The sequence below is a fragment of the Phyllobates terribilis genome, unplaced genomic scaffold (genome assembly GCF_046119375.1).
Source record: "Phyllobates terribilis strain yellow unplaced genomic scaffold, ASM4611937v1 Scaffold_5__5_contigs__length_657084704, whole genome shotgun sequence".
Taxonomy (NCBI): Eukaryota; Metazoa; Chordata; class Amphibia; order Anura; family Dendrobatidae; genus Phyllobates; species Phyllobates terribilis.
In genome coordinates, this window is record NW_027362765.1 from 333,019,376 (window position 1) to 333,023,831 (window position 4,456).

The 4,456-nt window shown below is 40.3% G+C and overlaps 1 long non-coding RNA gene across 1 annotated transcript in view; it reads right to left on the reverse strand.

The window, feature by feature from the left end:
- Positions 1-728: 728 nt before the first annotated feature.
- The window catches only part of LOC141271155 (uncharacterized), a 33,911-nt gene continuing 30,183 nt past the window's right edge, over positions 729-4,456 (reverse strand). The window contains exon 3 of the long non-coding RNA XR_012321847.1: positions 729-1,524. This is a non-coding gene — a long non-coding RNA (uncharacterized lncRNA). The remainder of the gene's footprint in view (positions 1,525-4,456) is intronic.

Consider the following 4,456-nt stretch of genomic DNA (forward strand, 5'->3'; position numbering starts at 1 on the left):
GTCCTGAATGTATCTGGGTGTACTCTTTACCAGTGGTTTAAGAACACACTCTACCCATCCAGAAACTTGCTCAGTAAGGGTGCCCACACATGAAATAACTGGTCTTCCTGGATTTCCAGATTTGTGGATTTTGGGGAGCATATAGAATGTCCCTATTCTTGGACTCTCTGGTATCAGGTCATCGGCTCTTATGGATTCGTGAGGCAGACAAGATACCAACTTGTTTAGTTCCTTGTAATAGTCCTGTGTAGGGTCAGACTCCAGTTTTTTGTAGTAGCGCGTGTCCATCAGTTGTCTGTTTGCTTCCTTCATGAATATAAACTGATTGTGACCTTTAACACTTTCAGAACAGGAATGAATGTGTCGCATGGATTTATCTCATTCTACATCAACTAAGGAATTTGCTCCTCAGACTTGTGAGGCCATCATAACACTGGACCTAATCACAGGACAATAAAACCTTCACACTCTTTATCTATTAACTGCTAAAATATTTATAGCCAGATCTGTTTATCTCTTCCATAATAACTCTGCTTTTCATCACCTGTCTTACCTATTGCATTTTTTGTATGTCTTATTGTGTATAAATATGTGACTCTTCAGATTTTGTGGTATACTATGCCTGATGAAGAGGCCTGAGTAGTCTCGAAAGCTTGCAATTTGTTACCTTTTAATGGCTAACTGAAAAGATGGTATCAACCATTGAGGACTCTCAAATCTAAATATTTTTACATTATACTTACAATCTTCAGCTAAACAGGAAAATCCCCTCTTTGGACGTTTAGCTTTATGGGATGGAAACAAAGGATACATCATTAGGGCTAATCTAGAAATAACACATGGCCCACCTATTATGTTAGCTGAAATATAATTAAAAGTTGTATTCCCACAAGAAAACATCCACCCCTTGGGCAATTTTACATGTTGTATATGTGAGAGAGAGATTACTGTTTTGTTGCACTTCATGTTTTTCGCTACCTCATTCTCTTGAAATTTTTATCTGAACGTGAACCGCACATGATATTATGTTCATTGTGCCTTTTGTTACCTTCTATTTTTACCTATTTTATTTTGATTACAAGTCATTTGATAACATAACTCAGCAGATGCATTATTTTGAGTCTTTATAGTTATCATGTCTTCAGTAAGGAAGTCCTCTCCAGTACAGTTTATACAAGCGTAATACAGGTTATATGTATCATTTTGGATCACATCTCCTTCAATCTCCTCATCTTGGACAAACCCCCCTATTGAGTTTGTCCACAGTTGTAAGGGAGTTGGTATAGCTACCATACAATTCTCTAGTATATTGGTAGCGGTAGCAGTTTTTGTCATACAAAAATGGCTCATGTTCATCAATTGTGCCAAGTAACTCCATAGGTTCTGTTTAATTTTACACAATGCCACATTTTCTTTGACTGGCACTTCTTCTCTTTGTTGATACTACGGTTGGGTAGAGACAGAGACCGAAAGGACCATGCCTGTAACACCGATCAGCCACCATCTCCATATTTGAATTGGACACTAAAAAGAAAGAGCAGATTTATTAGTCTCTGAGATAACACCTGTCTGCTGGAATATGTTCCCATTTTTCCTGTCCTGGCTTCATCACTATTAACACATTACCTGCCCCTCTAGCAATCACCTCTGCAGGCTCTGGGGGACCTTTATCCCCAGCTTGTTTTACCCATGTTTTTGCACCATCATTTAAAGAATGACTGGAACCAAAATCTTTATCTCCTCTGACAGTTATTACTGTGGGGGCTGTTCCCTTGATCACCTTCATTTTCTGGATGGATAAAATCAACAATTGAGCTACCCTGTCTCCTTTTTGAATCAACCAATCAGTATCCCCACTATTCAGCAGGAGTACCTTAATTTCACTTTGATAGTCCTGATCTATCACTCCTCCCATCACCTGAATTCCCTTTAAGGCTAAATCTGACCTTGGAGCTATAAGACCAAAATGTTCAGGAGGCATTTGTAATCCTATAGCAGTTCTGATTGCCTTTATAACTCCTGTTCCAATCTGATTTCCTCATGGGATTGTAGATCTAATCCTGCAGCTTGTGGAGTAGCCCTATAGGGTCCTAGTGCTCCCGTCTCCAATTCCCAATAGAGAACCGTCTGTTCTGTGGTAGAAGCTTTTAAGGGCATTATCTGTAAATTGGGGGTAATCATCCTCATTGATGGTGTTTCCTGTTCTCCAATTGGCCTGTTAAGAATGTTAAGGGCTTCATTTAAATGTTTTCTCCACCCTTTGTAAGTTCCATCTCCCAATTTCTTTAATTGTTCTTTGAATAACCCATTCATCTGCTCTACCAATCCTGCGGCTTGGGGATAATATGGGATATGAAAGATTCACTCAATGTTATGTTCGGAGCAAAATTCTGCAACCTTCTTGTTCCTGAAGTGACTACCATTGTCACTCTGAATTTGTTACGGAATTCCGTAGTATAATACTATGGTTTCCATTGTTTTGATCGTACTGTTGGCATTGGCCGCTTTACACGGACAAGCCATCATGTACCCTGAGTATGTATCCACAGCCGTGCATACATACACACATCCTCCATCTTGTGGAAGGGGACCAATATAATCCACCTGCCAAATTTGTCCAGGCAATTTGCCTCGGGCTATATGGCCCCTAACCACATGGGGAATAGGTCTCTGTTGTGAATGTTGACACACTGGCCATTTCATAATTGTTTCCTTAATTACATGTAACCTGAGGGGCACTCCTCTGGTTTGTGCCCATTCATAAGTAGCTTTTTCTACAAGATGCCCACATTTCTGATGTGCCCATTGAGCCAATCCAAGTTGCTTTTCAGCTGAGTCAGGCTCCTCACTGGCATCAGCAACTGATATTTTGGAATGTTCATCCGCTATTGAATTGAAGAGTCTTTCCAGGTTATCTGAAGCACAATGGACGTCAACGTGAAATACAGTCACTTTAATTCTTTGCACAATTGCCCAAACATCTTGCCACAGTTCTTTCCCCCACACATCTTTGCTGTATATTTTCCAGCATATGGAGTGAGACAGACTTAGGTCTATATCATCAAAAGGAGTATTTGGCTCTGATCTGATGAGTGTTTATAAATGATGATGGAATAGCAACCTCTATAGGTCATGGGGAATACTAGATGAATCTCTAAATAAAAGCTACAGCAAGAGAGACACTAGAAGAAGATTTATTTGTTGATTTCTCAGTGGAGTAAACAGAAACTGTTATCTGTAATGTGTTATACATAACCATATATTGGCTTGTTAACTTGTGTTGCCCCTGAAGAGCCGCTACGACAGTTGGTGGTGAAACGCGTCGGGCATTAAGCATTTTTCGGGCATTAAGCATTTTTCATCTGAATGGATGGTTATAGTTGAAATTGGGTACTAGGCATCTTCCTTTGAGTGGATGGTTATAGATATGTCATACTGAAATCATCTAACCAATATACTACTTGTTTAGGTATACCTAGGAGAGTATAGGCTGACCTCGGACAATATAACTACTAACAGTAGATGGGAAGCTGAACCATGATTATAACCTAGGTTATTGGTTGGGTTTTTTTTCTGTTTGATTGGTAATTAGTATACAATGTTTAGTCTGTTAGCCTGTGAGTCAGGGTTGTTTTGTTTTTTTGCACAATTGTTTGGTATGTTTTTAACTTTATACCTTAATAAATATATAATTTTAAAATGTCTTCCCTTTAGTTTATATACTGTGATTGGTTAAGATTAATAACATTTATTGTTGTGAGCCCCTATTCTTATTTTGCCAATTAATGACCAAATTTACATGAGGGCGTCTATCTATGTGGAGGGCTCGGCCAAGAAGTCAATCACTTGTGTCTCCCTCTGACTGGGAAACCTCTCTGGGAGAAAAAGCCAACTCCTGTCGCTGTGTTTTGACCTCCTGCAACAGCAATTTTACTTCAGCGTAAAGATCCTCAAACCCCGGCGCTGTGGGTTTCACTGGGGACGAAGTGGGAGTGGGCCCTCCCGCTCTCTCCGTGTCCAACTACGCCCACGCTGTGGGGATCCAGAATCTTCCACTGTCACCTTTTTATTTTGTGAACTTCCTGATTTCTTATGAAGCCCTCGCTTTTGGTATAATTTCCACATTTCATCAGTACTAGTGATGGGCGAGCACTAAAATGCTCGAGTCGAGCAAATTGGAATGCTCGAGTGCTCGACCCGAGCAATGAGCCCAATGTAAGTCTATGAAAAACTCGAACATTTTTCAGGCGGCTCCCCCCGGAGGTCTGCAGAGGCCTAAAAATTGCCCAAATCGATGGGAACAGTGCTCAAATGACATGGGAACAGCATGGGGAAGACCCCTGAAAGCATTTCTGACTCCCAGGTCACTGCTGTGAACAACGTTGTCAGAGGTATTACGCCACTTTTACGAACTCACAATAAAACATACAAAAACGAAACCAAAATGGATTTTCCT